A 13,283-nucleotide genomic window follows, 5' to 3' on the forward strand; every position below is an offset into this window, starting at 1 on the left:
TTGTACTATAAGAGTCACCTAAGCCCATTACAAAACTGCCATGAATATTGTGTCTAGACTATAAGTCATCTAGGTTTTAACCAAATTAAGTCTCCACTACACGACTCAGATTTAGTATCTTCTGAACATAGCAATGTAATCTGCTACCACGGAATTATTATAAGAAAGAAACTAAAACACAGTTGCCTTATCCACAATGCGCATTCAATAAATACTTGTTGAACTGAAGGTATGACCTGGACCTACTACAAATCTCTCCTATTTTACTCTTATAAATGAATTAAGAGCTACCAATCTATAACACTTTTATCATGTCATCAGCCTTGATGTATGAAATGATATTCCTGAGGAGAATTTGGAACTCACATTAGACAGAATAGGATAGACTAACACACATCTTCTGAAAGAACAATGCATGCTTTTAATCCAGACCAGCAGGTAATCAGTTTCTTCGTGATAATCAATACAAGTTAGACATTCTTCTTAAAACCGACTTCACTGGCAAGGATTGCTCCAAGAATATTCACAAATAGGCTAAAGAATAAACATTTTTAAACAATAAGGTAAAGAATGAATTCCATTAGTGTTTAGAAAATATATCATATGTTGAAAGGAGAAACGATCATGTATTTTGGAAGTCTAAACCATAAGTTCTCCTTTCTCTAAATGTCTAAATTTTTACTTGGCAGGAGTCTTGGACTAATCAAACCAGTGGTATGTTTTGTACCATGAGCATCTACGGGAATTAACTTCCATCTATGAATGCTTAGCTTAAGACAAGACCTAAATAAATAGACCTAACTATTTAATTTAAAAGTGCAGAAATAAATGCTCAGCTACAATTCATCTCCACTAAAAAGATAAAGAAGGAAGGGAGGAAATGGGTTTCAATAAAAGAATAAAGAAAAATAGGTTAGGCAACTTGAGTTTCTAGATGGATCATCCTATCTAGTGTAATTACTTAAAAGGCACTTTTAAGAAACACTTTTCTGGCAGAATTTAAAAACAAAATCTGTTCTGTCTCTGTGGGACTACAACAAGGGGGTCTTGTCTTACGGTAAGGATGAGAACAAACTTTATTTTTGTAATAATGAAAGTTTTGTAAGTGCGAACGGAGTTTGAGTTCAGATTTGTGATTAATGTTCTCCACAATCAATTAATCAGTTAGGTTATATAATTAAATTCTCATGGTTTTTAAGAAGGCCAAGATCACAAATGCATCTCTATTTTTAACTGTTTATATTTAATTCTATGGATATAAACATACAACCATAAGTTCCTGAAATAATCAAGGGGACTCAGTCAGAAAGGAAGGATTATATTTGGAAAGCCTTGGTTGTTTTGTGTTTGTTTGTTTTTCTGAAATAAGCACTCCTATTTGTGAATTTTTTTCATTTTTAAAAATTCCCATAGGAACTAGGATCTTTCGTCTCAAACTCATTAGCAGACAGTACAGAATAGGTTTTTCTCAAGAGATTCCCGTTGAATTTTCCAAATTCTAATGGTCAGAACATTTACCAGTCTCAATTACACTCTGAAGAAGTCAAGATATTTTCTGTTAAGCAAGTATCCAACCCCACTGAGTAACTGGTCTGCAGAAGTGCGTGAAGAGTTAAATGCAAAGCACCAGAATGAAAGTTGAGCGGTAAAAGCAGTGTTTTACTTCTATCACATTTGGGACCTCCTGAGGGAAGAAACTAGTGAGCTCTGCAGACTAGGGGGGAAATAAAAAAAGAAATTGTCCCAATGCTATTCAGTAATCAATTGAGAAAAAAAAAAAATCAGTCAGTACCAGGTAATAAAATATGGAATTAGGGTAGAGCATTTGCCTGAGGATATATCCTGTAGTAAAGGGTACTTTTCATGATTTATAAGGGTTTTTAAAGAAGCTTGCGGAATGCCACAGGAGGAATGAAGACTTCGGCAAGCTTTACATTGTTCGGCAAATGCTCTCATAATCCTTGTTTATGTTTGAAGGTAGGGGGTGGGGAAGAAATTGTCCAGTGAGGTGGAACGGTTATTGACCAGATTGATCATGGGAACAAATCTGTCGGTGGTAACCTTGTTTAATGATATGTTGCTGGGCTCAGCACCTTGCTGAGGCTGTGATTCTTCACCGGCTGGGGCCGCATGATGGATCGCGGCAGGAAGCTGATGGAGCAATCACTCACCGGCCGTCACCACCACCGCACCGCCTGACACCGGTCCCCCCAGTCTCCGCGGAACGGGGCTGCCGGGCTGCCCCGCCCACTGGGAGACACCAGGGCCCAGCAGACGAGCGCGCGGGGCGGGGGGGCGGTTCTCGCCTCCCGGCACCTTCCTTTGTAGGGCACGTCTTTTAAGTTTGGGTTTGTGATTTTATTTTATTTTTTTCCAGAATTTGAGCCCCCTTACAGCTTAGGCTTCTGAATACCCATCCTCATATCCACAGCTCATTAGGATTTATTTTATTTGACTTTATTTTATTTTTTAAAATTTATTTAAGTGTATTTGATTTACAATGTTGTGTTAGTTTCCTCTGTCCAGCAAAGTGATTCAGTTATACGTGTATTTATATACATATTCTTTTTCACATTCTTTTCCATGATGGTTTATCACAGGATATTGAATAGAAATAGAGTTCCCTGTGCTCTGCAGTAGGACCTTATTGTTCATAAGGGTTTATTTTAATGCGGCCAAACAGAAGACCAAGCGCGGCCCATAAATCTGAAAAGATGTTCCCCTAAAGATAAATTCAGGGAGTGTAATTATTTTATACAAAAATATAAAATCATATTTTATCATATTTTTCTATTTTTAATAAATTCATTAGTGCAGTAAAATTATACTAAAGTTATTTGGCATGGTGTTACTTGGACCTATGTTGTTAGGCTAGGAACTCTCTAAGTGCAGGATCTTTCTTATCTTTTTATACCCAGCATCTCACATGGAATTGTTTGCTTAAAAAAAAAAAAGACACGTGGTTGGTGTGAGAAAAAACCAAGTAGTGTAAATGAATACTTCTATGCTGTGACTCCTTCACTCAACCGATCTATAATAATTCCCTATTGCTTACCACATTAAACCTAAACTGGTCTCTCCTGTTCGAGGTGACCCCAAACACCAAGCTTCACTCCTGTACTCTCCAACATGATTGCTTTGGTTTAGTCAGGGCCGATTCATTGCTCTTATTATTTGTACTCATTCCTGACATTATGCTTGCTTGTTCTTTTCCCCTACTTGGAGTCTTCTCTTTTTTGCCTCCACTTACCAGCTTTTCTAGAGCCAGCCTGTGCCACCTCTTACAAGAAGTACTCTTTGATTACTCCAGCCTTTATTTACCCCTTATATTAGATCTTGGTTTTCTACCTCTGCATTTTCCACTCCCTACTTCTTAAGTCCCACATAATGTTTGGCAAGGATTGTGGTTCCAAGGATGGTTCCAAGGATGCAAAGTTCAGGTCTAAAATTGGGACTGGAGACCTGGGAACTTAATTAGTGCATCGAATTGCCTTGGTGGCAAATTTGGTTCAGGAATTGGCATACAAAATTTATTAAGGTTTTGCTAAAATTCTGGGACAAAGATGTTCTCTTTTCTTACTGCACAAACAAGCATGGAGGCCTAGGAGCTTCTGATGAACATCTTGGGACTGAGCAAGCTATACTTAGGATGAAGCTGATACTGCTGAAGATAAGATGAAGAGGAAGAAATAAACGAGACATTTGGTGAACCACTGAGATGCTCAGGCCCTTCTGATGCCAGCCCAGAGACTGCTCAGTTTTGTAAATTGAGTATTCTCTTTTGAGTGTCAGCCAGTTTCTCAAGGATTCTGTTACTTGCAACTAAGAACACTGCCATCTTCTTGGAACTCAGTTTACGCTTATGATAAATAGACATTGCTTGCTTTGGCTTTCCTATTTTTTGAATGAGCAACCAACCTCTCTTTCACAAAGTCGAAAGCTTCTGGAGGGTCCAACAGACTGCTTTGATTCTTCTGTTTCTCTTCTTGACAGCTTGCACTGTGCTGGTGCAGAGGTGATGCTCAATGCTGGCTCATGGTTTAATTCCTCAATGACTAACCCATCCTTTCTTTAGGCCATGGTGCCACATGTTTTACAGTTTGTTGGCTCCATTGGCAGGGGTGCTCCACTGGACTGCAGTACAGAAGTCACTGTCATCCCCTGTATCAAGAAGGAGATTTATAGACACAAGAAGTGGTTCAGAGCTCTCCAAGCAGATTTTCACCATACTTCTATTCAGCAAACATCTATTGGCCAAATCTAAGTTACATTACCTATTCTCCCATGGGCATCCCAGTCTTGATTGATCAGCTAAGGTGTTTCTCCAAAATGTCACTTGTTATTTTTGGCACACAACCACCACTCCCCAGACGATTTTTTTTTTCTCCACTGTGTCTGCTGGTCTCCCACCTCCTTTGTGATCCAGGGTGGGAAGTGATAAACACAAGAGGACCAGGCTTGTTACAGACCTTCAAAAACTGTAGCTGGTCAGTCAGAGCCTTTAGGGCTACTTATATTATCATTAAAAACAAAACAACCGGGCTTCCCTGGTGGCGCAGTGGTTGAGAGTCCGCCTGCTGATGCAGGGGACACGGGTTCGTGCCCCGGTCCGGGAAAATCCCACATGCCGCAGAGCGGCTAGGCCCCTGAGCCATGGCCGCTGAGCCTGCGCATCCGGAGCCTGTGCTCCGCAACGGGAGAGACCACAACAACAGTGAGAGGCCCGCGTACCGCAAAAAAAAAACAAAACAAAAAACAACCAAAGAGCTACCCCATTTGGATCTAACTATTTAACGCACTTGTGCTTTATGCTATTAAAATATAGGAAAGTTTATGCATTAGATATATAGGAAAGTTTATATGTTATACATAGAGGAAAGTTTGTACATTATCTCAACTTTAAAGACTTCAACTTAAGCAAATTATATAGGGTGTCTATAAACTTAATTTAGACAGAAGTTCCGAATGTCTAAGACTTTCTAAATAGTCTCATTTCCTGTATAGGAAATATCTTCTGATATAAACATATTTAAGGTATAAACTATTTCCAGAAAATACATTTCTGAAAAAGACTGAAATATCTTGCTATACTCCAAGGTAGAGTCTTCAAACTTTATTATGCATAATAATTACCTGTATGCCCATTAAAGTACCGATTCCTGGGCCCTGCCCTTGAAGAATTGGATCCAGTAGGGCTGGAGTGGGACTCCAGGTGATGAGAGGTGAGATGGTGCTGGCACTGCTGGTCCACAGTCCACACTTTGAGTAGCGCTGCTCTGCACAGCAATCTGCCTCAGAATAGCTGCAAGTTTACATTTTATCAGTTTTTCTGCCAATCTTGGTTATTATTGAGGCAAGTAGGTTGCAATTATGCAATTGGAAAATCACATTGCCACCTACATGCCTTTGGTTTTTTTCAGTTTCTCTACACAATTTAGAACTGTAGTTCTATTAATTTTTCTAAGTTACTTTTTAGCTAAAAAGTAAATTACAAGACTAATAGTCTGAGTTCATACATTGAGTTGAATTGATAACTGTAAGCTGATTTGGTTACATGTTTGTCTTCTTACACAGGCACTTGAGTCCTATCTATTTTGTACTCCCTATAGAGTATAGAATTATATTGCTGTCACTTGAGAAATACTCTGTGTATATTATTATTAATACTCCTACTAATAAAACACCATGCCAGTCTACCCCAAAAAGTTAACATTAACAAGCTATGTGCACAATACCTTACAGCAAGAAGAAAGCTAGCCTTAGAAGCCATGAAGAATGAAAGGCTATAAGATATTCAACCATAAAATGGCTGCACTGAGATCTACTGGGGGTTTGGAGGATGGAGAAAGGTGAGAATTATGGCTTTCCAGTTGAGATCTCACTTGTGGTATGGTTTCCTTCCTAACTCAGCTCACTTTGCGATGTATTTTTAAAGGCAGTGTCCCAGCTTTCAACCAAAAATTGATAACAGGGTTCTGCAGCCCTCAAGAAGCAAAAATTCAAACAAACAAAAATGGTATGACATTATTCATGCTAATCAAAAACACTTTTAAGCTCTAGCTTTTTATATGTTTTTGTATTCTTTTTTCTCCTTCCCTTTCACCAATGTGATGCTACAGTGTTATTCTTTGGAGAATGCCTCTGTGTATGTGTTTAGAGAGAAATAAATCTATAGATGTTTTTATTCACTGAACAATATCCCCTATCATTTAGAAGTAAACCCTCTCCACATCTTTTCTTTCTGAGGTGGTCTCACCCCAGGCAGCTGCAGAGACCATGAAAACATTCCCATGCCACAGCCTCTGGCTCTTTGGCTAACTCACCTAGTGGCCACATTGGCAGCTTCGGGTCTGTTTTTGAGTATAAAAGGCAAAAGGAGGTTAACTTGCCCCTTGTGTGGTGTCTCATTTCGGTTTAGCAGTCAATTTGGGTGTCTGTGTCTATCCTTGAATAACATTGTCCAAAAACCAGTGTAAAAAGGACAAACACCTACTCAGACCTAATGCCAATCAAAGTTTCTTTCACCCTCTCACAAAGTTTCTGTTTCATTTCACCATAATCATCTTTCAATCTGCATCCATTTTTTTTGTAAGTCATAAACATAATTCAGTACAAAACCGAAACTCACTGGTAATTCAAGAAAACGGTAGGTTCCTCTCCATGTGTACATAAAAATGATTTCTTTTGGAATAAGAACCTTAATACAGTGATATTGTAACATAAGGAAGAGGACACTTTTCACCTTATAATAATAAATGACATGCTAAAGGAGCATTCTGTATCACGAACACTTTATAACTACTGGGCTTGCATGATGGTTAACATAAAATAAAACGGGCAGAATCAACTATGAATCTAATATACAGCCTAATGCTAATTGTAAAATAAATTAGTGTACATTTTAAACATGTTTCTTTGTATTTTAGCATCTTAAAATGGACTGTTCTAATAGCTACAATATTTAAAGGTCATCCAAAAAATACTTAAAGTCTTGGGGGAGTTGTTTTTTAACATTGCTCCAAATGAAACTAATGTAAAACTTTTTTTAAAGACAGTGGTTGACATTGTTTGTATTTACATGTGATATATGCACAAATACAGCATTGTGCTCATTTAATAATATCCATTAATTTTCTAGTCATTGTAAATTTACTAGAAAACATTTAAGATTTTATGCCCCTTTTCATCCCAGTTCTTATAAAAAAGAGAAAATGGCAATATAAATTACCTTTTATCAATCTAGCTTCATAAATATTCTTCTATAAACATTTTCCCCAAAGGATTGATTATTCGGGCCATCAGATTTTTAAACTGTTGTATTATACCAGATGGTTGCTATAATAGGAAGTAAACAAAAATGTTTTCTAGAAAGGTATTTATCAGCTAAAATGTTTAATCCATGTATATAATATGGATTTATATATATCATTTGCCAGTTTAAGAAAAATTCACAAAGCATAAATTGATGCTTGGTAACATAATTTAGTGGCAAATTTTAGAAGAAATTTAATATTGTTTGCTACAATTATAAAATTCAGATGTATTGATGTAAAAGAATATTCTGGTGTCAGAAAAAGTGGAAACATTTTAAAGGCTGTTTTATTTCCCACTCCTGTTCTCTCAGTTTAATCAGTCTATCAGGCTGTATGTAAAAAGCACAGGAAAAAATATTAAAGCATTGCAGTGGGTGCATGAACATCTGTGGATATCACTGAAAGCCACTTAATAATCCCAATGAAAGAAGTTTTACATTTTAAAATCTGAGACCTCCTTACGCAAATCATTTTGCCTTTAGCCATTTCGAAAAGAATTGAAGGACCTAGAGGATTTTACACTTTTACATAGCACTGGTGAGATGGTTGTCAACGTTTATGTTACATTAATTAGTTAAGATCTTGACTGATCATAGCAAAAGCAAACTCAAAAATCTGGTCCCCAGCTAAAATGAAGTACAGCCAGTGTCTATAATGCTAAAAATTTCTGCTTTACCTTATATTCTCTATATTTAGTGTATTATTGAATGGCATACAATAACACAATTCATTATCTAGTAAAGTGATTCATGATAAGTACACTTTTTAACCTTATTGTATAGACATTAAGCTCAGTACTAGGTGGTTGTGTACTTAAGCCATTGGGGTTATAAAACAAACATACTTTGAATTTTTTTCTATTTGAAAAAAATAACTTTACATACTTAGCATAATTAGGGGGGAATTAGGTGCTATACTCTATAACATGTCAACTTTAAATGAAGTCTATGGTGTTATGATTAGCTGTTTTGTTTTGTTTCACTTTTCCCCAGCATAAAGTTTATGCTAAAATAAGGCTTCAAGCTATAACTTTTAGAAAATACGACCTTTCTATTATACACAAGAAACTAAAATTTAAAACTCCCTAAACAGCCAATCCCTGCAAAGAATTTCCTTTTCCCTACAGGTAGTATGAAATGGAGCCCAAATGACAGGACCCCATCTGAGTCTCCCCAGCTCCCCCAGTCTGCACAAACCCACTCTATCAGTCATTGCAGGATAATGCATAGTGGTTGCACCTGTGACAGGAAATGATTGAGTGCTGAACACAGGGCCTGCTTCGCCTGTCCCTTTGTGCATTTGTATTTCTCCAGGGCCAGTCTGAGAATTTTCAGAACTTGGGGGTGGGGAAGGAGGGATTCCCATTGTATTCTGAAAAAAGAATAATGCACTTTGATTATGAAGATGTAACACAAAAGAGAAATTAGGCAGCAAAATGCCCTGCTCCGCTCAGGTGTAGGAGAGCATCGGAGCAGCCCAGGTTGCAATATTATTAAGCTGTAATTTAGTTTAGATAAGCAGAGGCTGCTGATCAGAGCCATTCTTTTGGAGATGTCTCACTCACCCAGTTGCAAAACAGACATGTGTTCCTTTATGATCACATAAAAGAAAAAGAACAAAAAGTCAAGCCTCACCTATTGTCCAGAAAGACTGTATAAGCTAACTTAGTTCAGGATAGCAGGGAAAAAATTCTTTTTTAGTCTTTTAAACTCTTCCTGCACATTTTTGGAAACCTCCGATGTAATGTCGCAGTCCAGTTATTTAAATGGTTTAAGTGCCATCATCTGTTAAGAAATTGAAATTAAAGTATATACAGTTTGAATAATTTTCCGCTAATTCATCCATTTATTGAAAATATTTGTGGAAAAAACAAATGTTAGAGTGCCTCTTTTACAGCATTCAATATTTTATTTGAGTTGATCCTTCAGTGTAGAACCACATGTGTTTTTCTATTATAGAATAAAATATTGATAATATATTTTATTGCGTACATTGCTCACATAATTCGAGTTTGAGCTTCTGAAATGACTAAATGAATACTTTTGTTAAAATAATCCTATTACCTATTTTTAAAAATCCTGGAGGGCAGGGAATAAACTGAAAAACTCACTACACATTGAAAACTCTCCCCACCAAAGAGGAGGGAAAACAGTAACAATAAACACAACAAATCTGGATATGTAAACTCAGTTTCTCAGGTTAGAATTCACATTTTTGTCTGAATCGCCATTCTCTGTGCTACAGGACCTCGCCACAAGCTAAGACTTCTAAAAATATTTGTGTCAGAGAGTAGACGGTTTGCCGGGTGCCCTTTTATTTTTCTTATTCAGTATTATTACCTTCCACCTTTCTTAAATAGAGGCAAATACAATTACAGAGAAATGAAATGACCGCAGCGTTGACAGGGCTGGCTTGTTCTAGGACAATCGGATTTTACTGGATAATGTACAGGCAAACACACGCGTCCCGTTTATTTCATTGTTTCCACTGCGGAGAATCTTTTTCACCGCTCTCCACGCCTTTGTTGACCCAAAGCCAGCGAAGTTGTGTGGTTATAAATAGATCGGGGCAGCAGATTAAGAAAGGGCGGGGGGGAACCTGACTTTCTCTGGGTGTCTGCGGATCAGATGGATCACTGCGAAGGGCGTAGTGGTTGACGGGGGTGGAATAAAGTAAACTGCGTGGCACTTTGGCTCAGTGAAACCCAATTCCTTCGCCCCAGAGCTGTAGTGGCCAGATGTGAGCGACTCTCTAGACCCAAAGCCTTTTACGTCAGCCACGGGTCCTCGCCAAACCGATGAAACAGGGTGGGAGGTCTGGCGGGTCCGAAATGGGGAAGAAATGCGCGCTGATCAACGAGCCGCTGGGGCTCGGGGAACCGCCTAGAGTGTTGGGGGCGCTCCCCCTCGAGCCCCGCTGGTTCCGGCGGCGGGTGGCTCCTTCCTCCCCATCCCGTCGCGCACTTTCTCCGGCAGGGGGCCCAGGCCGAGCCCAGGTCCTCCGCGCGCTCGGCGGCCGGGGCCCCTCCCCCGCTGCCCAAAGCGCGCCAGCTTCCGTGCGCCCCAACTTGGGGTGTCTCCTCCATCACCCCACCCCACACCCCCGCCAGCTTCGCTGCGGGAGTTGGTTTGCGGCGAGGGGAAGGTTCGCTTCTCCCGCTACTGGGGCCTGGAGAGGCCAGGGCGCCGCGGGATGGGGGAGTGGGGGGAAAGAGGTCTTGCGGCCGCCGCTCGGACGCGCACCCTCCCCTCCTTCCGGGGGCTCCCCGTTCTCGGCGAAGCGGGGACCCCGGGAGGTCCCCCAGGCCTCGCCCCCACCGGGACACGGAAGGCGAAGGCGTCTTGGGACGGCGCCCGGCCCGGGGCCCTCCACTGCCCCACCGCATCCTCTCCTCGCGTGGCATCCGCCACCTCCGACAGCCTCCCGGGGGTCCCTCCTCAGCACCCCTTGTAGTGTAACTGACCAGGAGCCTCACGCTAATTGCAGAGTTCAACAGAAATCACTAGGCTCACAGAAACCTCGCCTTCCTCCCACGAATCAGCTAGAAAGGGAGGCCGGGGAAACAAAAGACGTAAAGGAAGATTAAGCTACTTCTCAGCCGGCGCTGAACTTGGAGGTGGAGAGGCGGCGCGGGGCGCTCGGAGAAGGCGGCCGCGAGCAGGGCTTCCGAACGAAGCCCGAGCAGGGGGAGGTGGGGAGCGAGGGAGAAAGCAAGACAAACATCTGGGGATTGGACCATATGCTGAAGCTTTGTTTTGTCCTTCAAAGTTCGACTGCCCTTGAAGTGATTTGTCAGGCGGCCCACTGGTGACAGGGAGGCTGTTCAGCGTGGAGCGGGGGGGGGAGGGGAGGGGGGCGAGGAGAGGAGAGGGCGGGAAAGGAGGGGAGGAAAGAGGGAGAAGCCGAGGAGAGGGGGAGCGAAGTGACCCCACTGCCCGAGGAAAAGGAGAATCCAGCGTCCGCGGAGGTGCGGAGCCAGAGACGGGGGAAGCGGTGGGTTCCAACAAGACAACGTAAAAGACGCAGGAGGCAAACAGAAGTCAGGGGGAAGGAAAGAAGCCGAGTAGAAAGAAAGAAAAAGTGGGAGGGTGGGGGAAGTGAGAAGGAGAAAAGAGGAAACAGACTGGGAGGTAAATTGAAGTCAGTAATTGAGGTGTCTTTGAAAAGGGTGCAAATCTATTTTAGGAAAAGTGGCTTTGAGCTACCCCTCTTTTTTCTGTCTTTTTTGCCCGCCAACCGATGAACTGATTAGACTGTGATTAAGGCCATAAAGCCCTCAGATTATCCACCTGTTTATTCACTAAAGTCGGGGTCTCATCAAGCAAATTAGCTGCTTCCAGGCTACACATTGGGCCTCGAGTTTGCCTGATTAATGAAGTTTATTGGGAGCTGTTAAAAGCATTAACTGGAGAAAATCTCAGCAATTCGTCATATTTAAGGGATGGAAATTAAATCTTACTATGCAAATGAGAAAAAAATTTTAAGCGTCTTTAGGGGTTACTATCAGCATATTATTTTTTTCTTGATTCTATTCAGGAAATGGGCTTTAGAACAGGAAGCCTTGTTTGGACTTAAGTTATCAAAGATATTCAGTCCCACTTTATTTGGCATTATGATGAAGAGTAAAAAAGAAAAAGTAAGACTACTCAGGTTCCCAATGCAAAGAAATTTTGAAGACGTCCAATCATAAAGCCAGCCCTCAGAAGCAACCGAATTTTTAAATTAAAATTAATGTACCCACCTACAGGATGAGATTTGGGTGTATTCCTACAAGGGGCTTAATGTTCGATTTGGGAGAGGGTCTGTGATGAAATCCAAAGCTAACCGAGAGAGGAGGGGAGTTACGTAAGTGCCCTAAACAAGGAGCAAATGTAGAGTGACCTGAAAAAGCACCACAAATAAATGAATATACTTATAAATTGGCCGTAGAAAATGTTTCTGTACCCAGTGTTTGTCATCATAACCACTGTGGCTCTTGGTGTGATTAAGAAATTTAAAAAGAGAAGTGGGAGAAGTATAACCGAGTGGAAAGAGGAGGTGTAGTGCAAATTGAGACCATAATCCAGAATTTGTAAAGTACGAATTGACTTTAGGTGCTGCTTGGTGATATTGCCACACAAATGTTTATTAATGGTTGCAGTTATAGAAGTGAAGAGAGTGATTTCAAGATATTAGTTATTCTTGAAAAGGGGGAAATCTTTTCTCCAAGAGTAAGGAAAGTCCACGTCTAGATGTCTTCTATTTCAACAAAATATGGAAAATAAACATGTGTAATGAGTAAATATTTTAGTCAATGAAAAGCTTATGGTAATGCAGTCTTTCAAGATTTATTTTTAAATCTCTTCTATTATGTTTTCTAGAGGCATTTTAAGTGCACTTTGAAATGTTTACTTAACTAGTATGTTATATATTTAAGGACAATGTTGTATGTTTTATAATTTCAGTGAAATATATATTAGAGTATATGAAATCTAAACACTATATGAGACAAAATGGACAGGCGTAGCTGATGGAAAATTCGATAGCTTTTAAGAATATTTTTCTCACCATAATAGTCACCTTTTACTGATTCAATTCTAAAATAATGGATAGATTTTTATAGTTATTCTTACTAATATTGTCATTCAAAATTGATCTTCTAGATTATTCTAACATTTTTATTTTAAAAACAAAGTGTTGAGATTAATTTCTCTCACCTTAATGAAGTTATTTACAGTTGTCTAAGGAAAGTAACAGTAATCACTTATATTAATTTCTCCTTTAAATGTCCAAAAAATTCCAATTTATGTATCCCTCCCCTTTGGTGAATATAATATAGCTTTGTGAAGAAAAATGTAAATTTGAAGTCTAGAAAATTCAATAACGACACAAAAAACATAGATAACCTTGAAAATCATCTTTGTCAGTCTTAATCTTTAAAAAGCTTTAAATTATTTGTTTACTGTCTCTTCCAAATTTCAATACATTCTA

Source organism: Delphinapterus leucas, chromosome 1 (genome assembly GCF_059928025.1).
Source record: "Delphinapterus leucas isolate spDelLeu-1000000601 "Yukka" chromosome 1, BTC_Dleu_Yukka2, whole genome shotgun sequence".
In the NCBI taxonomy this organism is placed as follows: Eukaryota; Metazoa; Chordata; class Mammalia; order Artiodactyla; family Monodontidae; genus Delphinapterus; species Delphinapterus leucas.